Raw genomic sequence first — 25,765 nt, 5'->3', positions numbered from 1 at the left:
TATTTTTAAAACTGGATAAGTAAAGTAAATTACAAGGTATCACAAAAGTTGTGAAGCCTACAAAATACAAAATTCAAATTAAATAACTTTTTTCCACAAAAAAGATTCCATTACTCTCACGGTATACTTGAAATTCCTGATATCAATCATTGAAAACTTTTTGTTCCAACACAAACAATTATTCCTATTTTTCAGGGTAATTTTGAGATCGCAAAATATCGCTAATAGGATACCAAGAGAGGCATACTAAATTCATAACAAAAGCGGTTCAAGACCCATTTCTAGTGAATTTTTATGTATCATTCTCTCTAAAAACGAGTGGTTATAAAATACCATCCTGTATAGATATAATTCTACCATGAGTATCACCTGCAAAACCTTTTATATAGGAATATTACTTTTGTGACACCTTGTAAGTACAAATATTTTATATTATAATGAGAATGTTCTTAAAAATAATATTAATTTTGATATAATTATATTTTCAAGGCAATGTAATTAAGGTTTTCAAATTGTATTTTAATGTAGAGAAAGTATTACGTAAATCATGAAAAATTTCAACCTTGAAATTGCCATACTAGCCAGTATTTTTGTTTCCTTAATGATACGTTGTGCGTACGAATTACACACCTTGATTCGCAGATGTTGCTCTATTATCAGATTTTCGGTTGGCTTCCGGTTCAAGAACGCAATAATTTTAAACAATAATTTGACGCAAATTAAGACGCATTTTGGTTCAAATGTAGTGTCAGTCACGTATGGAATCACCTTAATAAATGTCTGTCTGTGTTATTATATAATATTTAGAATGCAAATATAAATATGTGGCCACAATTAAAATAAATATAATATACTTAAGTATATTAATGATTAAGTAATAACAAAATACAACACGTATTTTATATTTAATATAATAGTAGAAATCGTTGTGCAAAATTGACTGAATGGGTAAGTATATTATGATAAAATAATAAATCCATATTTATTTACTACACATTACCAACAAAACCATATAAAACTAATTATTATAAAATAATAATTATGAAATAATTTGATTATTTAACCAAATTTATAATTAATTTAAATATAATACCAACATTGATCAGTTTGAACAATATTGGGTGAAATTTATTCTAAAAAATTATATGATCAAGAAGGTCACATAAATTAAATGTGCAAAAGTGATTTAAGTGAATATGGCTGATTCTACAAATGTATTTGTTGTTATAAATATGTCCCAGTCTGTCTCTATAAATTCTTGTCTTCATAAAACTATAGCTTGATACCCGCTTCTCCGGGCTTAGGAGTATAGACCATTGTGTTGCCTCCACCTTTCTTGCTCTCACTTATGACCCTTCCATAACACTCAAAATAGAGGTAGGGATTATTTTGCACAGGAAAATGTAATATAGTCTGGATTCATTGAATGTATCAGAGCAGGTGACCATGAATTGTTCACCATTTTTACGGAAATCTTTAATATATGGTTCAAAATGATGCTCATAGATGGCGTAGTGAAATGTATTAGACTAAATTTAATTTTTTTTACATATATCTTTGTAAATTATAGCCCATGTGTTCTGATATATGAGCTATATTATTGCACAGTTTTATTCAAATCCATTAATTAGTTTTTGTTTGAAAGCGAAACAAATAAACCAACAAACAAACATCCTTACTTTCATATTTATAATATATTGAAATAAGTATAGAAATTTTTGTGCCATTGTAAAAAAACATCGTGTTGGAACTAAGTGTTTTCTATGGGTGCTAATTTCATGTCGAGTTGCATCATTAAATTAACTAAACGATTTTCGTCTTTTCAAAAATAGTTGAACAGTGCCTTGGCAGACACGTTTTTGGAAGATCATAAAGAGTTTCAAATTTCGCGACGATAATCAGTTAATTTAGAATTTTTATTCGATTTTTGATCAATTTATTTGTAAAAATGTCGGTTGTGGACACACAAAAAAACGTTGATGGACGCAAAACACTAACTAAAAATGAGCGAATATCAAATAATGCTTTTTTAAGATGGGGAAGAGAAGGTTAAATTCTTTAAATTTCACTTTTATTTAATAATATTTCCAATCATGTTCATCTTGTTTCAATTTCATTTCCCCAAAATGTAATGTATAACAATGTTTTTATAATTAAATTTACCAAATGATTTTGAAATCAATATTAACTAATTAAAGAAATCACATCACATATTCGATGACACATAATGGTCGGAATAAGACAAAAAATAATAAATTTTTATTAAAATCAATATAAAATCACTGTCACGTAAAATTAAAAAAAAAAAAATTGGGTGCGGTATTGTGTAAATATTTTCCAAATGAGTGTGTAAAAAAAAAATGCAACAAATATGTCATTATTATTGTTAAGATAATTCACTCGTAAATTCAGTTTTCTTAAGAATTTGATAAAATTGAAAAATCAGCTACTCATAAGTCAGAAAAAATTATCAAACTAACCAAAGTTCCGTTACGCTCTTTAAATAATATGATCAATAATTTTGAGTAGCTAGAAGTTTGCAATCTCAATTTTTTGCTAAAGTAAATACATTTAAAGCCTATCATATGGATATATCCTAATGCAAGTGAAATTTACCAAAAGTAAGCACTTAAGGTAGTACTATCGGTAATAGATTTTGCATTCAGAATTTAATGAAACTTGAGAACTAAAAATCTGAACGTCCAGTTTTGTGAAATAAAATAAAATCTGTGATTTCCCATAAGGATGAATGTTAAAATATCTTTAAAATCTCTTTTATTCAGTTCTCTGAAAGCCCCCAAAAATTTAACTGATTAATTATGATATTATAATGTTAAATAATGGACAACTATGCCAAGTTTCATTAAATTCTGAATGCAAAGTCTTTTACCGATAGTACTACCATAAGTATGTTCTACAGTAAGTACTTTAAGTGTATTTTTTAAATAATACTTTTTTGAGTAGAATGAAAGTGACATATTGTAGTATATGTTATACGTCATGAAACATGATATTTTTAACACCTTTTCGATAAAACTACCTTAACTATAATATGCTCATAATATTGATATAATTGTTTCTTATTATTATTATTGGTTGCATTATTGCATTGTGGTCGTAGTCGTTCGATGTCGGTATATTATATATTGCAAAAGAATATGAAAAAAAAAAAAAAAAAAAACAGATAGCAGATTGAAGTAGGTAAAGTAAAGTGAAGGTAATCGGGAATTAATATTATAAAAGTGTGATTTTTATTTTAAAAAATAGTTTCGTAAATATAATAATAATATTGTTTTAATAGTTTAATATTAACTATTATTATTATTATTATTATTATTATCCTACATTTTGTTCTAAGATATGCGTTTTGTAATTAATTCTACTTTCATTTTATCTATTTTACCTGCATGCAGAAATGCATATAAAACTATATTGTATTATTTTTAATACACAACTATCTGGTTTATAGGTCTTAAGAATGATTTAATAAAATCAAATTTGGGACGTAATGTCTAAACCAACCTGATTTTCTTGGATTCATTTCAAGCGCCCTACCAATTAGCCCATTCGAGTTAATTGGTTAAGCGCTTGATATGAATCTAAGAAGTCCGGGTTCGAGTGTATTTTTTTAAATTCCCTTTAATTAAGATTACCAGACAAGATATTTGTCAATATTAAGTTTACGCTGTATGTATCATATTAAAAATCAGCAATTATAATCGAGAGACCATAATGTAAATAATTATCGTATACATGATTAAAAGTAAACAAAACCAAAAAGTAATAACACTGGATTTATTTAAATTGTTCAAAAATACTTGAAGTATATTTCATGTTCGGATGAATGAACTTTAAAAAATTATTGGCTTCTTTAAATGATTTGGCTGATTTAAAATTCGAAACTTACTATGTTTATGTATATTCAAAAATATGTGTGAATACTTGCACGACATAAAGTGCACAACACTTGATGTTAAAATCAATTACAATAATTAAAATAAATAATCATTGTTTTTTATTAAAATATAAACTTTTTATATATGAATATTTATTTAGGTTTATTATTTTTATTATCTCTATTGTCTTTTTTTTAATTACTATTATTTTGAATGATTTTATAGAATGTTCAAGAATTAATTTAACCTTCAATTTTGTTTAAATACTATAATGATGTTCATTAAAACATTAATATTTCACTTTGATTGTAAAATATGTAAATTTTTTTGACTACTTAAAAGTATAATTAATTCATTAAAACTGATTATATTCAACAATTTTAAAGGAATATATCAATCGTTATTATTTTTATACCATGTATATATGAAATATAGCAAGGTATACTAAGTTTAGTCCCAAGTTTGGAACGCTTAATGCTATGAACAAAATTTTGGTATATGTGTTCATAGAATCATATAATAGTTCATTTCCGGTTGTCCGTCCGTCCGTTCGTTTTTATAACGTGCACAGGGCCAAAAAAGTGAGATCGAATTCGTAAATGAGCAACATAGGTCAATTGGGTCTTGGGTCCGTAGGATCCATCTTTTAACTCGTTAGAGATAGAACAAAAGTTTAAATATAAAAAATGTTCCTTATAAAAAAATTAACAACTTTTGTTAGAAACATTTTTTCGTAAACATCACTGTTTACCTGTGAGGGCGCAAATTATGTGTGACATGTATGTATGTGTAATGTGCCAGTGTAATCAACACTGTGTATACATGGTGTTTCAATAATTAACTCAATCAAATGTTTGTTTTCACTTATTTTAAATAGTTTTTTTTTTTTTTTTTTTTTTTTTTTTTGTTTAAAGGCTACAGGATTATTTATTCATGGCACATGAAAAAATGCATTTCGTATTCAAATTATACAAAATACTTGTTTTAAGTTTAGTTTTTTTGAAGGCCGATTTAAAATTGATAAAAATTTGTTTAATGTTGATGACCATAGAGAATTTTGATCCATTTTGCAAAAATTCGAAAGTTTCACAATTTTAATCTAGTTGAATATCGCACAAACTTAAAAACTTTTAAATTATAACAAATTTTTCTTCCGAAGTTGTACAAAATAATGTGGGAATTGTCTTCCAAAGCGGACAAATAATAAGAAATAATATAAGTTTTGTCAAACGTTAAACAAATGAAGTTGGTTTTTGGAATATAAAATAATGGAGCAAATTCTAAAACCCTTTCTAAAACAAATAAAACCTTTCTAAAACAAATATTTTATTGCTAGATTTTTTTTTCATTTTCTTAAAATTTCTATATAGTTGTAAAAAAAAAAAAAAATTTTAATATATTACAATTACTATAAATAATATTCACATATATTAAATATTTAAAATACAGATTTCTTCCTTTTCCTCATTAATTAATTCATTATGTATATTTATTTTAAGCAAATAATAATTCATATTTTAATTCCGCTCGATATATTATAAAAATGACATGTACTTATATCTAAATGTCATTTACCTATCAGATCCGTATCTAGAATACTCTAACAAGGAAGGCATAGTTTTTTTTCTCCCATGGCTTCTGACGGTATCTATACGATAACTTTAAGATAGTTAGAAAATTAGATTTAGAAAACTCGAATCTATCTCCTGCGGGATGAAATTTCTATCAATTTTTTTTATAATTTTCATACTAAGATTGAAAACAAATCTGCAACCACTTCTAGCGATCGTAACCGTTTGTATTAGATTGTAATACTTATGGTACCATGTATGGTAGAAATGTGACCCATTAGGCTAATAAAAGGAAATTGATTTTATTCATCAATCTACACCATATTACAAAAGAGTGCGTTTTTGAAAACAATTTTACTAACTATACAGAATATCAGAATGTCATTATTATTCGACAATCGAGAATCTCAAAAACAGTCAAAATTACTCAAAAAAAAAAAAAAAAACTTATGGTAATATAGTAGCGGCTTTTTTCAAACGGCTATTATACTAGTTAGCGTTGGTCAATATTTTATTCCGCAGCGCTCTAAACAAAATTTAGTTGAGATTGAAGGTGTGTGTTTTCACTACTCTACGTGGGGGAGGTAATGGGAAGAAATATATTTAATAATTTTTTACTTTAAACTAAAAAATAAGATAACGAATATCGAACATTCAACGCTTTTTAAGATTAAATTTTTATAATTTTTAAGCATAGGTACTTAAAAATCGTATTCATGGTAGAAGTATTAATCCATAAATCGATTAAAAAATTAAATAGATTTGTATGTTTTCAAGGTAATATGTTATTAATTTAATAATATTTTCTACACTTATATTCACTTTTTAAATTACCGTTTTTTTACCATTTTTTTTTTTGTATATTTAATTTAATAATACATACCTACAATTATATTATTCTATTTGAGAGAGAGACAATATAACCTTGTTAAAAAAAATGAATTATTCATATTTATAAAGAACCGTAGAACTATAAATACGTCTAAAAGTAAAGTAAACTTAAAATGGTATTTATTTGTTTTGTACAACAAAAGTAATTACTGAATTTATTTGTCTATAATTTTGTTTTCAAATAAACTAAACATCAATTATTTAAAATTTACAATTTTTCGTATAGTCCGCAACATATTCAAAGTATGCAAATGACCTCCTAGATCCAGTCAATCAATTTCTATTCGATTACCAAAGATAATGAATGAGAATTTTATAAAGTAGTTAAAGTTTTGGTGAATTTGTTCACGGTACGATTTTTGTTATCGATTATCAGGAACTAGAACTGGACTTTGTTTATCCCACATCCAACAAATGCATAATCGTAAATTAGTAAGTGATTAAAAGCATTCACGGAAATTTCTACATTCCCAGAAATTTCTTTAAAAATGTTAATAAAGATGAAAAAAAGTTTCAAGACCTGTAATATTTAATTTTGTACCTACAATAAAAACAACGTTGCAATATTCTAAAGTTAAAATTTTTTTTTACTTTTACTTCAGTGTGCTACAACTTTGGTCCTATTTACAATGTGATGTTCTAGACTTATACAAAAATAATTTAATTTGTTACAATTCATGATTGAAAATTTTCTCATATTTATCCCATCAGTTTCGTGCAAAATTTTTATAAACGAAGGATCGAAAAGATATTTGAAATTAAATTTCCAAGCCACCCCAATACTTACATTTATTTATTTTCGTATTATAAATATGTATTTGACTACAATATTGCCATAAACAATATGAATTAGCTGAATCATAAACATACAAACAAAAAATGATCACGATTTCCAACTTATCGAAAAGTATCTATCAGAAGACAAAGAGTTAAAGGAATGTAAATATTCAACGTATAATTATAAATACTGATAATGAATACATTGTAGTTCAAATAATTATTCATAATTCAAAAAATTAATCCTTATTTTCGGCTGAGTTTTCAATTTTACTTTAGTTTCAATTAATAGATATAAATAATATTCCTAAAACAAAACAGGGTTTGTTTCTTATGCACATGTTGGTATCTCCATGTTAACTTATATCGTATGTATACATGTATACTTATATCGTATGTATATATACTTATATCGTATATATTTAACTTATGTATAAATAAGTGTTACATAAAATTTACTCGATCTGAAAATACAGTCAGTAGTCCCTTTGAGTTTCTACTTGTCATTTCGACCAGTGATGATTCTAAATTCGTGCAAAATGAGCCTCTGCAGGCGATAAAACAAGTACGGGAGTCGTTCGGTCGTCATGAGCGTATAGTCAGTCGTCAAATTTCTTGAGAAGTTCATAAAAATAGGAGAGAACCTGGAGAAAGTAAACATCCCGCCTTACCTTCGTCTCCAGACGACATAAAATGCAAAGATTGGCCACAATTTTATAACAAAAATATTCTATTTTCGATTCCAAACACAGAATGTTTTAAAATAGATAAGAAATACTAAAAAATAAGTGAAAACAAACGATAGTCTGAGTTAATTGTTGAAATACCCGATATAGAAAGTGTTGAATGCCAATGCTTGCATTATCTTTAATAAATTATAAAAATTTAATACTGGTTTTCGAAAATTTCGAAAATTTTGAAAGTATTTTTAAAGTATATTCAAGAATTTTTTTTCGTTTTTCGGAAATTTTTCATAAAACCATTAGTTAAAGTTACCTGCATATTTTCAACTGCCTATATTTTATTGATTTTGAGAAAATGGACACTAATTTTATGTCCTAATCTTGACCCTCACGGATAAGCAATGATGTTTTCGAACAAAATTTTCAAACAAAAGTATAAGAGTTTTAGAAGTTTAGTTTGTTCTATCTCTAATGACAAAATGGGTCCTGCGGACTCAATTGACCTATGTTGGTCATTTACGAACTCAAACTCACTTTTTATGTCCTAAGTATAAAAATTTCTGCTTGATATCTCTTTTCGTGTTGAAGGACGGACAGACAAAGAGACAATCGGAAATGGACTTTATAAGCATCTATACTAAAATTTTGTTCGTATCATCAATATTTCTAAGCGTTGGGAGTAAAATTAGTATACCTTTATATATATTTCATATATACAGGGTATAAAAAAATAACTGCTCCCAACAAGTTACTTCAAGGTTTACCACTTTCCACCTGCAATAATACCTATAATGATAATCAAAACAAGTCAATGAATGAATATTGTATATGTATGCTTTTAAATCGCATACAAAAAAAAAAAATAAATTTTACAGACACAATTTGAATATTCCACAACGGACTACGACTATACAACAAACGACTATGTGGAATATTTTATGCCATCTTAAATTCAGTCATCATCGTTGTTCAGTTTGAATTACATATGATATTACTTCTTACAATGTGTTGTGTAAATATATACAGAAATAACTAAAGTTTTTAATCTTCTGTTAGTTCTGTTTTTAAGTTTAATTAGTTTAATTAGTTTTATTTATTCATTATAATTTCAATTTCATCAAGTGAAGTGTTTTACTTTTTAAAACGTTCAAGGTAAATATTAATTATGAACTATTCAATTTTTAATTTTCTTAAGATTGTTTATTTCTGCCTATCAGGGATTATTTCGTAAATAATATTATCGAACCAAAGTTTTAAATCGCCTTCAAAAAGTCAAAACAAGGTTTTAATTATGTAAAGATCATCATACACTGATGTTAATCTGACCGTAAATATTTCTATAGATAAAGATTTATGGAAATTATTGCCCGAGTAAAAATTAGTCTGCTCGGAACTTACATTGTTGACATTGAATTTGATCATGGAACTTATTAACTTGTGTTCATGATTGATTAGGAATAAAAGAAATTTTGAATTTTTCAAAAATTAGTTGTGAGTTATCAGAAGTTAAATATAATAGAGATAATTTTAAAGTAAGTAGAAGGAAATTTTATTTTATATCATATTAAGTATCCTGATCAATTAAATTGTGGGTAATGTACCCATATATTGGGTTGACTACTGACTACTAAATCGATAGTATGTCTTTTTTAAACTAATATTACAATTAATACATAAAGAATAGAGTTAAAGAAGCTATAATATTTAATTCTTTAAAAGTATCGAGAGAGAGAGAAAAAAAACAATTAAAAGAAACTAATTACACTAAACCAGCAAGGTAGCATACTACAAAACTAACTAATTCAGTTATTTGTACGAAAAGAACATATTTCCTACTGAGTGTCCTACGACACGTTTCGTTCTTTTTTTATTTTTTGTTCAAGGTGAGCGATTAAAATCGAAAACCGGTATGCAAAATCTTAAATACTCAGAAGTTTTAGTAAATCTTACACAATAAATAAAAAAACCATTTAAAACTTTTTTATTTAAATTCGGTACCATATCAATTTTATCAGAATTAATCTCCTACGATATCAATTTTATCAAAATGGAACAAACGGTCGACGAATATTTCGAAACTATAGCAGTTCGTTTTAGTCATTCAGCAACGGATATCTAAAAAATTATCTTATATATTTAAACGAGCAATTCTTGTATATATATATATATATATATATCAACGATCTTGGAAATGGCTCCAACGATTTTCATGAAAATGAGTATGTAGGGGTTTTTTGGGGCGATAAGTCGATCTAGCTAGGTTTCATTTATCAGAAATGTCGTTTTATCCGTCTTTTCATGAAAAATTCATCAGACATCTATTGGTGTATAACGTAGTTAATGAAATACAATGCAAATTATAACATAACAAAAAGGAGGCGTTTGAGTAGTCTAAAGTAAAAATATGACTCTTGCTGACATCTATTGGCGAATCCAGATATTAAAAAATTATATCGCATATTTTCAAGAAAAATTTTAAATAAATAATTTTTGTATACAAGTTAAATTTGCACAATCTATTAAATTCACGTCGACGTTTAAGGATTCCAAACTTATAAAATTTGAAAAAGCCAATATTGGCACACATTCCTTTCGGCGCCTAATTTCAAAAGGACAAGGGTATGAGATTTATTTCTTTTTTAAGAGAACATTATTTATCTAATATTAGCGAAGTATAGAATTGTGGAAAATTTAAAAAACAAATAAACATATACTACCAGGGACAAGCTATAAAAAACTTAAAATTAATTTAATTTTTATGCTGGAAATCTTTTTAGATGCACTCACTCTTCGTGGGTGAATTTTAAGATTCCACCTAAAATAAAGTAAATAACATGATATGATAAACCGTTATTATTAATAAAAAAAATGTAAACATATTTATTTAACACTCCTACACGTATTATGGATTAACCTTTTTTAAATATATAAGTTTTTTTTTTAATAAAATTCATCACAAACTTGTAAAAAATCAATTAAGTATGAATGATGTAATCTGCACGAACCTAGAAGATGCATTTAAAGACGGTTCAGATTTACTAGCAGATTCTTTTATATATAAATCATTATGATAAAATTATTGTAGTTAGTATTACTCGCTCTTAAAAACTTGTTCATATAGAAAGATTTAATTTATTTTCTTCCTCCCACAATTATATAATAATTATTTTATTAATTTTTAATATTCTGAGAAAACTCGGTCAAAGAATAATCGTTCTTTAAGTTCATTCAACGGTTATTTCGTTGCCTACGATAAATATTTGATTTACAAATGCATATTTGGTTAACGATATGTGGGTTAGGATTAACTGCATTGTATAATGTTTGTTTTACAAAAACATGCCAATTCTAAAAAAGATATATAACGGCTAAGGTTAAACCATACCTACGTTATTCTAGACAAAAAGGCAAAACATTTTGTCTAAACATTTTTATAAAATCTAATGATTTTCTGAGATAATTTTGACCCAAAAGCGGCAGTTGAATTAGTATGGATCAATATTTTTGTTCAAATATTAATTTTATTAAGATCAAATTAATTTTATTAAAAGCTTTCAGCAGAATTAGTTGAGCCGTTTTTTAATGGTAATAAAAAAAAACTGGAAAAAATTGAATAAACAGAATCTGAAAAGTGTACATGTTCGAAAAATAATATATGATGGCCAACAAGACCTTTTTTTAATGTTTTTTCCCTCTGGAAAGTTAGTCGTGTGGACTACAGGGGTCGCACTCACACGACTTCAGTACCATACCGACTATGTACTACCAATTTATCTGAATTTGCTTTAACTCTCTCCAAAATTAGTGCCAATTAAACAGACAGAAAGGGCAAAAAAGCATAAAAGATAAGAAAGCTAACTAATATGAAACTATCTACTTATTATAAAATTGTTTTAGGCATTGAAACGATTTTGTAATTTTTTTCCACTCTTAGTGTTATTTATTATTCATATTGTGATGAAACCATGAAAACAAATCATTTGAAATAAGAAAAGAGTGTTTTTAACATCAATTTCTTAAGGCTTAACATAACATTTATCAATATTTACCAAAACAATTACTCCTAATGCATGCAGTGTATTTTTAACGGAAATTTTGCACGATTTATTATTATTTATTTCGAAATACTGGATGTATAGTATATCTACCTATTACAAAATAATTCAAATGAAATGATCTCCGTTTATAAGCTGTGTACAGAATGTCTCATTCTAAAGGACACATCTGAATATACCTTTAAATGAAGGGTTTATTGAAAAGAGCATCCTAGTAAAATTTCTTTCAGGGGAAACTTTTTCTTCTAACCTTTAATAGTTGCCCTATTAGCTCAGTTGGTTAAGGCGTAACTAATTTTGTCCGCGGTATGCTTATTCTAGCCGTCGCAACAAAATTAATTTAATTAATAGTTGTGATGGACTGGTGTAGTGCATTGTATATGCATGAAGGAGGTGCACTCAGCCTCTGAAATTTAGGAGCTGATAAATGAAATTATCAGCGAAAAGGTGTTAAAACACATATATGGTATCACAATAGGCTCTATAGTCTAAGTATGTCCTTCGTGGACAGCCAATATAATTTTACCTAACCTAACATTTAATACTTTTCATTTAAGGGTCATTCAAAATTTCTCTTAGGATCCCAACTGATAGAAAAAGTTGTAGGAAATAAAGTTTTCTAAAATTTGTCATCAGATCATGTCTTCTTTCTTACTTAGAAAAATTTTACGCTGAAAGTTTTAAAATGAATTAAAATCAAACTTTATATGATAAAAACCAAAAAAAATGACCTGATGATGACTGATATTAAACTTTCTTTCCTACAACTTTGGTTACTAAAAAACTTCGAGAAATTTTTAAAATTGAAAACAATAATTAATGAGATCTTCGTCGTTAACTGTGAAGAAAAAAACTAAGAACTAGTCGTCTCTTTGTAACTAATTCATGATTTTGGTTTAGGCCTGTTATTTAGGAAATTCCTGTATACATCATAACACTCCTAAAGTTAATGAGATAAAATATAAAAGACAAATCATTTCAGAATATCAGTTAAAAAATACACTTTCATAAACTCATATACTTTTTTTTTTAAATATAATAATTCATTTATCATGTTATTTGTATAGTAAGAATTTTTTGCTAGAATTTTGCATATAATTTGCCACAAAGTAAGATTATAACACACTCAGTAAATTCCATTTTATGGTTTGAAATCAAAATCACTTTCAAAAGAAGAACGAATCAAATTACACAATAATATTTGTAAGCATTCCGTATTATTTTTTACCTCAACAGATTATATATTTTAAAACTGTATATCGAAAACATGATTCTAGGATTCTAGGAAAAACCAATTAAATTTCACTTTAGTTTGGGTTCACGGCCAATTGTGGACAGTCCTATATAATACAGAATAAATTCAAAAATATGCAATAACGGTCGTAGATCTTAGGTAGTCTAACAAAACTGAACAAGAGCAATATAAATTATCTGCTCGGCAAATTTTGCACCACCAGCTGAAAGCTTATGAACATTTGCATTTTACTTATTGTAATAAGATAGCAAGTCCACATTAAATTGGGAGCCCTGATATCATGAGTTGATAGTGGGGGCTCATAACAAATAAACATGAAAAGCCGAGTAAATGAAATTGAATGCGGAGGCATTATTATTTGGTTAACTCAATGATATTTATGACATCTAATGTTAAATTCAATGGCAAATTTTTGGGAGTGAGAATTTAAAAAAAAAAAAACGAATAATATTTGTGGCAATTATGGACAAATAAGGTGCAATTGAATTTTTTGGACATGTATTTTGTCGGAAAAATATTAGCGGACACTACAGACGGTCCATTTTTTTTAGTAATTAGTCATCAAAATTTAAAAAATCTTAATTAGGTCTACCAAATGGCAGATGTTTGGTAAATAAAGCATGAATAGCAAATTATCTAGTTTTTACGGAACCTTTTATAGACACGGCATATGTCACACATGCCATCTTAAGTAACTGTGAATTTATTGCTTGTAAAATAAATGAAGGTTTTAGTTTTTTATCTGTACCAAAGTACAACACGTATAACAAATCGAAATCATCTTTTTTTTTAAGTGTATCTAACTTGTTTGACATTTAAAACTATTATTTACAATCTATCCACAAATAATGTCATAAAATATCGCGTCATCGAGTCATCTAAAATTGCAAAAAAATCAACATTTTATTACTTGCTTTTTATTAATTCGATTTCTTGTTTGTTGATCTGCCTGAAGGGGCTATTTGAGGATATAGGGAGCGAAAAATCAATTCGATGACAATAAATATAATTATTCCGACAAAATGAAATATAGTGAAAGTGAAAGATAGATCTCGAACTAAAAATCGAAAGTTTGATTGTCCTTATATCTTATTAATTTTTCAACATTCGATAAACAAAAGTTATACATGTTTTGTATAATGTTAAGCTATTTTAAGGTAATCAGCTTTTCCCTAATCATTATAATCTTAATTTGTGGTGGAAGCGCAAGGAAGTACTTAATCATATCAGTTTTTGGCGATATAATTTAATATCACCTCCATAATTATTGCATTAATCACATTTTTGGTGATAACGTCTACACTTGTTTATAAATAAACTTAAAATATATCATAAAATAAATATAAGCATAACTTAACGCATGATACTTTTTCTCTGCCTTTTGGAAGATTTTTGAAGGTAACAGGCTTAAGCCACGAGACGAGTGTCAAATTTATGGAAATTGAGAGAAGCTTACAATTGATGATAATGTTCCGTTGCCAAAAATTCTTAAATTTAAACAACATTTTTTCAATTTCTACGATAATTGCGGGCTTTCGACCATTTGTATATACCTATTTTCTTATTTTTAAATCTCTTTTTTCCTTACTAACAAACTTGCATCGATCCTCCGGATTTTAAACAAAAAAGCATGAAAATTCCTTCTGTAGGCTGCAATTTCTTCAAAAGATTTTTCTCTTGAGAGTTATACTTCTCAAAATTATCTTCAGTTCTCGGTTTTCCGATCTTTGTATAAAGTGCCCCCCTCCGCCAAAACATAATTGCTACTGCACTGGGCTCGCAATGCATGAATGATTTATGCAACAACGCACATTTGAAAGCTATAAATAAACTAAAAAATGGGAATTTCTTAACTGGACAGTAAAATATGTTAAATAAAACTTTTGTATTTTTTATGTTACCATGATCAAGTTTCAACGATATTATAATATACTCTTTTCGTTTAGATAAGTTACATACAAAACATATGGATATTAAACTCATATAACCTTTATTCCAAAAGACCAGTAACCTTGCAAAGGTTATTTCACTTTCATTTGATCGTTTATCGTTTAACAGTTTTTTTTTTATGTCTTGTTAAGTACGTTATATGCATCCATTCAAATCGTTCATTAAACTATTTTTATTATTTTGTTTTTAGTTAATAAAATAATTCTTGAGAAATATAGTTTGATGTTGATTATAAGAAGGAAAATTCAAATACAGTGTCTTTCAAATATATATACCGACAAAATAAAAGAGATTGTAGGGGAAATCTAAACAAACATTTTTTAGCACAATATTATGGGGCAAAACTTTATTTTCGAGATGCGTGAAGTTTAAGGATAGAATATCCGTTATAGTCAAACTTGTTTTCACATTAATGGGTTTTATCTCGAATCGATTTTTAACATTATTACGCAAACTACTCATCCAAATGTTAAATGAACCCGATTTTTGAATTTTTGGGTCAAAATTACCTTATAATATGAGTTTTATCTAAAACGGAACCGAAAAAAATTTCTCAATTTTTTGCAATTTTTTTTATTTTTTCTTTCAGTAATTGATAAAACTCATATTATGAGTTAATTCAGACCCCAAAAAATTCAAAAATTGGGATCATTTGGCTATTGAGGTAATAATTTCGGAGAAAAACGATATCTGGGGTCGATTTTTTTACATTACAAATACAAACTACTCGTCCAAATGTTAAATGAAGAAATGATTTTTAATTTTTTTGGGTCAAAATTACCTTGTATAATATTAGTTTAATCAAATTATTTTTAAAACCTTAACCGTAACTTATGGAACATTCTGTATACCATTTAATATGATCTGAACATTTTCATCGATTTAGTTTCTTCATATTGGTGATTAGATATTAAGCTTTGTACACCTAGGTACAATTTCACTTTATTTTTTATGTTTTAGAAACGAGAAGTTGTAAACTGGGCACTTTTTACATTTAATATAAAAGTCATAGCCTTCGAGTAAATTAATTGCAGGAAATCAAAAGTTTATAGCCAGGCAGTCCTTAAGTACTAGAACAATATTTAGCCCATTTTAACTATAAAAACCAATTACACCTTCAAAAAGCTTTAATATACCTTTGCCGAAGTTGATTATCTGAAAACTTTACCCAGTTTACTTGCAACTGTTTTATATTTTGTAAAAACATATGGTGTACCAGATATTATACACACTATAAAATGTAAATATTTTGCTATGAATACAAGAAAAAAAAGTATAAACATGTTTTAATTTCAAAAAAATTATCATACAGCGACTTTGAAAGAATCTCACAAAGCACGTTGAGTATGTAATACGGCAACAAGAAGACTCGAGATCGATATTCAATCGTATACATGATCTCAAGAAACATTTCACAATAATCTCCAAGGCTATCATTTATTTTTTCTATAAAATAATCGAATGAAACGGTGCAGAGTCTATCTCTGGAATGATAAATCCTAGAAAAAAATGAATTTTTACGATAATATTATTAAACTCTTATAATCGATCACAATCACGACCGAACAAGCATAAAAATCTCCGCGAATCTTCCTTAAAGGAATGTTATCCTCTAAATCACCATTTTATTCTCTATAGCAATGTAATATCGGGTGTTCCAAAACATCAACCAAACTCGAAAAAAAATGGCTTTAAAAAAAAGGTTTCATAGAAAGATTGTACATCTAAAGGAGTTGTATAAGTTCTGATCTTGGGGATGACCATCAAGGTCACTGACTAGTCCACTTTACTTGGTATGAAATAGAGGAAAACATGTTGTTTTAGAATTCGGCAATCGAATTCGAAATTCAATTTATGATTGTTTATTGATTTTGGTATTCCTTTGCAATGACCTTGAAGGTCATGATTAAAGTCAAAAAAAATAGTGGTCCAGCAGAAAACAAGCCAATGAACATCATGCAAAACCTGACTATACTTCTGAAAATTTGAAAATCAATTGCAAAATCAATCAAAGATATAATTTGTATAGTTATACCAAATCTATTGAGTTCTCGAAAAATTGTTTCGAAGAAAAGTTATCGGTTTTTATGAGAAACAATTTCCTAATTTAAGGTTTTGCTATATCTAATAAGACTTGGACTTAAAAGTCAAGATCTCCCTCAAGGTTAAAGTTTATACATCTTTAGCTTTACAACTTTTGGGTGCAACTTTTTTTGCTAAAATAATTATTTTCCGAATTTGGCAGTTTTAGCACCCGATATATGCTGTTCGAACAGCATACAGATATTTTTCCTGTTTTAAATGAGAATACAGAGAAATTGCGTACCCAAAAAAATAACTACTATGTAATTAAAGTTGTATTAATTTACTATTGGTAATGATTATTGTTTAAATTCGAGATAGAAATCATTTATTTTGCAATTTTTATTAATTATGTGTGTTTTTTTGTTGTTTTTTTTAATAATGACAATGACATAATTAAAAATAAATATTTTATATAGAAAATCAGATAGTGAATAATAATAGAGGCAAAAATATTATTATAGTGATGGCTACATAGAATCTATTAATTATATTTTTTCTTATTAATTTCCGTTTCTTATTAATTCATCATCGTTTTTGTATTTCATTTGTAGGTAATTTACAATGAGATCAAGGTAATTTTTGAGTAGATTGATAGAGTGGAACGTGAAGAAATGTCATATACATAAAATTAATTGTTTATAAAAGTATCAATATCAAATAAACAAAGACAAGAAAAAAGGTTTAATTTTGTTTGAATTGTATATTTTTATACCCTTCATAGAGTCGAATTCTTCAAATGAATTTATCGAAACAAAATAACTAAGATTTAAATTAATTTAACCTTCGAATATTCTTTCAAGGTAAATTTATTTTCGACGAAATTCCAGAAATATCTACGGTACTATGTAACAAGGCTTATAGGTATTAGTAATTGCATATGGGATTTTCCAAATCATAAAATGAACAGGCTAAAATTTATTCAGTTCAAAGGTGAACATATAATTGAAGACTTGCACTTGACCTTGACCTTTTGGGTATTTTACAATTCAGCTTGATTGCATAACTAAAAAGAGTTGAAGGTAAACATCAAATTAGAAAGTTATTTCTTTTTACAAACCAGTAATCTTTCAATCTCAATATTTTGCCAGGAAAATCAAATTCAAGGTGACCTGAAGATGCTCCTTTTTGCTATCCGTTAGTTTTAAATTAGAAACATTCTTGGACGAAATATTAGATTGATTAGCACAAATAGGCTAAAATGAGCCAAAAAAAATTACTTAATTTAAACTTAAACTTAACATAATCTTTCACGATTATGAACTTGAACAGACATTTTTGTGACATTTGAAGTAACTTATCATTGACACCATAACAACTTACATGCCGGTCATTTTAAGATTAGGATTTTTTTAGTTAATTTTCTTGGTGTAATTAAGGTTTTCTTCTGTTTTCGAAAAACTGTTTTGAACTAATCAACTTTCTTTCAGGCTATGACAAAATGTTGGGTATGAGAGGCAGAATGAAACGCTCAGATTGCAAAACCAGTACAATTTTGAAATAAACACCAGTGTAACAGGGCCACGTTATTTGTCGTGAACATAATCTATCATTAAGATATGCAAAATGTCAAAACGATTTAGATATCTTCTATGTAGAATATTAATTAAATTTGAATTAATTCTGAAATATCATCTGATTTTATAAACGCATTTTATAACATTTAAAATAACCAGATTTTATTCAATTATTACTTAATTGAGGTCGTCTATCATACATTTTTTAGAGGTTCTGACCCTTTTTTTTAAGGCTAAAGTCATTTACTAAATACTATTGTTTACAAAATAGGAGAAAATAAATTATAGAATAAATCGTCTTAAAGACCTGGTGTCCGGTAGACTTTTTTTTTACTAACAAAGAACTTCTAGTAATAATTTTATGCTTTACCAATTGACTAAACAATTCCGATATTTTAAAATATAAATTCAAAAAAAATAAAATTGAACTTTCAATTTTTACTATTTAAATGGATTTTTTATTTAAATTGACACTATAAAAATCATTAATTCAATATTTTATTAGTTTAAAAAAAATTAAATCATTATTGATTTTTAATAATTTAAATACTTCTTAGAAAAAAAAGATTATAAATACTTTCTTTTTAATTTTTTTTGTCAATTTAATTTAATGGATATAATTCTAAAATATGTATTACATAATAATTCTGTTAAAACCTCATTAAATAACATTGTGTCAAATAATATTATTATTTTTCTTACAATTTACCATAAAAATTGATAAATTATAGATAATTATTACAAAAGTTTATGTATAATGTAAAAAAAAAAAATATTTATAAAATATTTTTTATGCGGTTTTAATAGTTAATTTAATGGTTTGAAATTTAATTAGTAGACACACAAATTTAATTTTATTTTTTTTAATTATCTTACTTATTACTTTTTTAATCTGATTTTAATTTATAACTGGGTTTTTTCAGTTCGAAAAGTCTAAATTAGAAATATTTTACGGCCTTTGTAATACCTTGAAATGCGTAGGCAATCGTACTTGTGTAAACGAACACAGTGGAACAAAATTAAGTAATATATTTTTTCTATTTTGTTCCTAAAATAACTGTAATAATTCTACAATTTCCTCAAACACTTTTATTTGGATATTTCAAAAACGATGCTAATAATCGATCCGATTTGTTGTTTTCGAGGTAAAAGCTCTGAAAGAATGCTGTTGTTGTTCTTGAGATACAAACGCGAGAGAAATAAAACCATAACGGGTCTGTAAGACCCATCTTGTAAACCGTTAGAGATAAAAGAAAAGTTTAAGTGTAGAAAATGTTCCTTATTAATAAATAAACAACTTTTGTTCAAACTTTTTTTCGTAAACATCTGCACTGTTTATCCGTGAGGGAAACTATATAAAATATTAGCCTTTCTCCAAAACTATAAAAGATAGCCATTTGAAAATTTACAGGTAGATTCAACTAGTGGTCTTCTGAAACATTCGCGAAAAACAAAACAAAATTTAAAAAAATACCTCCGAATTAACTCAGTCAATTTTTTGATTTCACTTGTTTAAACTCCAATTTCGAGGCGAAACCAATATACTATTCTACCAAAAATTATAAGATATAAAACAAATTTTTAAAGTATAACATTCACTTTTCCGTAAAGTATTATTTATTTGGTCACGAGCTGCCTAACAAACCATTGTAATAATTGGATACAGTAAATATATGGTCAACAGTAAACTCGATTGTAAGATAGTTATAATAGAAAAAACTACTCTGATTATATATTTGTGAAATAAAGTTACTTTCAATATTCTAACGAAGTGAAGCTTAGTCGTGAAAAGGCAAAAATTTGTTATCTATTTATTGCTGTATTTAAAATTACATATGCATTCATTTAAAATCGCTGGAATTTGGGGCCGAAATTATCTTAAAAGATATGAAAAGATATGTTTGTTAATCACTTCGGAAACCAAACTTTTGTCATTTTTTTTATAAACTCAAAATTGTTAACATTCTATACTTACAAAAGATTTGTCTCCAATTTCCATGAAAACTTAATATTATACTTTTTTTTCGACGCTGGTTTTTGAAATCCTTAGTTCATACTGTGTTTCAAATTTCTAATTTTTCTAATCAGACGTTTTGACAAACTTCATAGAAAAATCTCATTTTATTCTAAAAGCTCAACACTCTGTTGCTAGAAAAATTATTTTAACGTTATCTACGCTTTGCTGAAGTCCTGCTGTTATAAATTGGATCACCTATACATAATATATTGATAAGCATTATTGTCAAGTAATAATTAATAATCGATGGTGTTTGGCAACGGCTGAATTTTTGTAAAATGCTTTTTTTTAAATAAAACGGTTCGAATCGAATGAATTGTTTTAGAATTGAGATTATGTTAAGGAAGTGTCTTTTGGCAGTACCACAAGTTCTGCTACTCATGAAACATTTCGAAATTGTTTATTTAATACATTAAAATAGATTTATAAATATAGATAATACTAATAATAATAATAATATATACAGGTGGAGCCTAAAGCGTTGAGATAAAATCTGCTTTGCAATTATTATGATAAACTAAAAATAAATTTTAACTGTTATTACAGAGTGTCAATACAATAAAAGTTGTTTTGTTCCTAAGATATTGTTTGCATTATTTGAAACATTCTTTTGACTTATAAGAATTTTGATATCTTGAATATTTCTGTTACTCAATAGCATAGCTATACTCTAGCAAGCCACAAAAGTCGCTTTTCCCGGAGTACAGGCGGGCAGATCTTGTTCTTGCGGCTAAATGATGAAGAAAAATAGTTTACAACCCACGGCCAGAATTTTGGATGGTTTGGCGTTTGTGATATTTATATCACATATCCCAGGAGATTATTTATGTTCTAAAAAATATATCTTGAGTTGAAGACTCTTTAAGAAATTTTGATAACTTTTTGCTAGACGTCAAGTTCAAAATTGAACTTTACAAATAGTCTTAAATTGCCGACACCATAAAATATACGCTTTATTGCACTAAAAAGTGAATTATAATTTTAATGTAAAATTCAAAGCGTGGGGTGGTCGATTTCTATCAAATCAGATAATTTAAAGTATGAATGTAGATTGCACCCCACGATTAAATTATTATCCACTTTTTAATGCAATAAATGGTGTTTTTTTATTCGCTCGGTGCGTGAGTTTCGTTTCCATTGTAACGATACACTACTTTAATTATAAAATTGTATGGATGCATATATAATTGTATGGATTGCATTTAAGACTTACATTGAAAATTTAATATTATTGTCTCACAAATTTAAATAAATAATTATGATAATTTACATTTGAAAAATAATATTTGTGCAATTTGATTTCTTATTTTCACAATTTTTAATGCATTAAGTTTAATTAATTCGTGTTTTACAATAATTTTAATTTGACATTTCTATAACATTAACATGTAAAGAACTGCAAATTAGTAATAACAGCCCTCTTTAACGCCAAAATGTTTCACTGGAAGCTGGCATCGATTTTATTGTCCCTACCTTGACTACGCACACAACGAATAGGCTACACAATTTTTGTGTTAATTTTGTGGCGTAATATTAATATCTTATATTTTCCAGAGCACGCTATATATCATCAATACATATAGACCAAATAATATTACCATACCATTTTGCTTTCACTTTTTAAAATTAAATTCATACTAAAAATATTTAAATACAATTCATTGTATATTTTATTTTATAATAGCTACATAAGTGAATTTTATACATATAGCTATTTATCTTTAAAATACAATCGAAGAAATACAAGCACAAAGAGGCAGATATGCATATGAGAATACACAAACATTCCTCAAAATAATGAAAATTTTCTACAAACAATACAACTAATGAATAAAGATAAAAATAATAAATTTTAAAATAAAAAAAAAACCCGTCTGCATAAAATAAGATAAAAATAAGTACTACTTATGGACCTTAAATAAGTAATCCTTAATTAATAAGATGGAGTCGATGTTTTTTATATTTGCATATTATCTCTTTCCTTGGACCAAATATTATCTTAAAAATTATTTAAAAAATAAAATTGAAAATCATACCACAGACACATTTCGGTAAATATCGATATTTTGATTGCAACGCAAACATCGCCAGTAGCTAAATTTATTCATATAACACACTTTTGTGCAGTAAGTTTTTTTTTTTGATTTTATAAACTTACTATCTTTATTTTCTGACCGGAAAACTGCAAAACAGACATTTTCCACCCCTGGTTCAGATGGTCAAAAATATAACAGTTTTTTTTTTAAGTATGTGTTAATATAAACACATTTCTTGTATTTAAAAGTTTTTTATATCTCTACGTTAAAAAATTTGGACATTTAGCAAGCAGGATACGCTATCACACAGATGGGCAAATTAAATATTTGTATAACCTTTGCCATTAACACAATTAAGACAATATTAAAATCTATCATGCAAAAAAAAAAACAGACATACAACATGTGGTATGGACTCAAAAAACATGTCCTCCCTTCAAGGTCAGTCGGGTAACAGATCACCCTTAGTTTTCGTGATTATGTTCTAAATTTTTACACACAAAAAATCATATAAAATAGATTTAAAAAATTATCAGAAAAACATGACACAAGCAAGTACTAGACGATTATAACACTTGAATATAAATTATCTAAAAAAAATAGTCATTTCAATTCATATGAAATAGAAATTGGTGTAAATAATGTTTATTTAAATATATTAGCAACACAAAAAAACTACATGAAATGAATTTTTGATTTGATCGATAATCGTTGAAATTTCTTTGTTGAATTAATGCAGATTAACACTATAGTGCTGTTTATAAATAGCCGTCATCAAACTTTACTTTCATTTTTTAACAAAAAATGTCATTGCTATGGAATTATAAGTTTATAACAAATTATTTACCATTAATAATTGTATTATTAATAATATTATAACACAAAATTATTATATAGTATTATATAGTTAGGAGAATTAGCTGGCGAGTGACTTTAATCCCAAACATCCATGAACACTTTTCGATAGATAAGGTATCCATGATAGACAATATCCATGAACACTTTTCGATAGACAAGGTATTACAGTCTCATCTGGTTATCAGAGGGGGGAAGATCGACCTTATACTGACCGTATCCTTTACTTTTCATAATTTCGACAAACTTACCTTTATCAGTTGTCCAAATGGCAGACAAATAGAACCATACAAAAATCGCTGGGCCCATAGAATTAAAAAATTTCAGTGGATACGATACAATTTTTACTTAGTTACATTAAAAAGTAAAAAATAATTTTATCCTCAATTATGTTTCAAATGTATCTTTATTAGAACCAGAGCTAATCAAAGTATATACATTTATATTTGCTAAGCGAAATTTTGATGTTTCTATTTGTCTGCCATTTCATAAAGGTAAGTTATTAAACTCTTCCGGAAATTATGAAAATCTGCCTGGTTTTTTTTTGAATGCCATAAGTAAAGAATATAATCAAGCAAAAAGCTTTTTCAAAACAGCTGAAAATGTGAAAAGAAAATTTTGCTATAAAGCTATCGGATAGATTGGCAATAAAATTATTACCATCAAAATCAATCGACAAACTAATCGAACAATTTAAAAATTAATACGTAATATTAATTTATAAATTTGTAACTAAGTACTCTAACGGGACTTAAATTTAACAGTTTCATAATCAAAACAGACCTTCAAGTAATACGATATTTTTAACAAACTTAACAGTTATAATTAATAAGCAATAATAAACATTTTTATTTATTAATAGCAAATCACAGAAATCAATATATTACCTATAATAATTATTTAATATCCTTGATTGAAAAGGTGTGGACAATATGTGACGATAAGTAGTTGTTACATATGCATATGTTTATTTACAGGAAGTAAATCTTTTTTTTTAATTATTAATCTTTAATCCAAAACAGTGCAACTAGGTAAAAACATTATGTAAACCTGTTTACGCAGTAACACAATACATTTGAAATAAATATATAAACGGAAATATTATTCCAATTTACAACCCAAAAATCTTTTAAATTTTAAAATAAAATATAGTTGTATGGACTGAAAAATACATATCACATTTTGAACCATTCATATCTCCTTTTCCCGCTATATACCTGTTATTGGATACTAGCGAATCTAAGTATTTTTATTTGGAAATTGAGCAGTTATTTTTACATAATAATTGAGGTATTGAAAACAATACCTCAATTACCCATACGAATTTTTAGCATACAAATTGACTGAAATATCTGAATTGTTGAAGACTGAATTGTTTCTACGCCCGTAACTTTAAGAACTTTGACATCAAAACACCATAATAAGTTCATAAGGAAAGTTGTTAGTATTTCTATTGAGTTCGGCACTAAATCCAAAAGGGTATTGTAAATTTTGTTAAATATTATTAATTTTATTTAATAATCGAATTTTTATGCTCGAAAAAACAATTTACAATTATTTCAATTATAATGTAGAATCATTTGGGATTTTCCAAAGTTATAACAAAATAAAGAGTGAAGATTTTGCAGGATGAAATTGTGTCTCACGTTCAGTAAGTTCGTGGTTACACTTAAGATAAGACATACTGTATAACCTCGGAATCTATTTAACGCTCCAAAACTGTAAATCCGCCACTGAAAATTAAATGCAAAATGTACATCACTTTCTCAAATACAATCAATAGTAAAAATCAATATTTACTTTATAACATCAAATCAAAAACTATAATTATACCTATATTTAATTACCCACTTAAGGATGTACGAGCAACAAGGCAATTTTAAATAAAAAGTTTAATTTTTTTGTTATATGTAGGCAAAAGTAGGCATATTTCTCCAAAACTAGTCGGTGGAAATAGATTTAAAAAAAACTATATTTAAATTAAAGTTAAAACCTGAATAAATTATTAAAAATTAAAAATAAATCGGCTGTGCCCGACTAATTAAGGATGTATGAGCACGGTAGTGGAAACACAAATTTAAAAAATATATATTTTCAATTTTGATGGCGAATTATGTTATAACTATAAGACGAAAAGTAAGAATAAAATATTTCGATTTCTGGAATAATTTTCAAAATAT

At 26.8% G+C, this 25,765-nt stretch overlaps 1 protein-coding gene across 2 annotated transcripts in view; it reads left to right on the top strand.

Moving 5' to 3' along the window:
• LOC123299806 (uncharacterized protein DDB_G0283697) overlaps nt 1-25,765 on the top strand; it is a 43,856-nt gene that overhangs the window by 12,564 nt on the left and 5,527 nt on the right. Inside the window, exon 1 of one of the 2 annotated variants that reach the window (XM_044882171.1) lies at nt 8,919-8,970. The exons of the other annotated variant lie outside the window; for it this stretch is intronic. The gene's annotated coding sequence lies outside the window, so the exon portion shown is untranslated. Of the gene's footprint in view, nt 1-8,918; nt 8,971-25,765 lie in introns of those variants that run through there. 2 annotated transcript variants of the gene reach the window in all.

This window comes from Chrysoperla carnea, chromosome 5 (assembly GCF_905475395.1).
Source record: "Chrysoperla carnea chromosome 5, inChrCarn1.1, whole genome shotgun sequence".
In the NCBI taxonomy this organism is placed as follows: domain Eukaryota; kingdom Metazoa; phylum Arthropoda; class Insecta; order Neuroptera; family Chrysopidae; genus Chrysoperla; species Chrysoperla carnea.
This window is presented reverse-complemented; position numbering and strand designations above follow the sequence as displayed.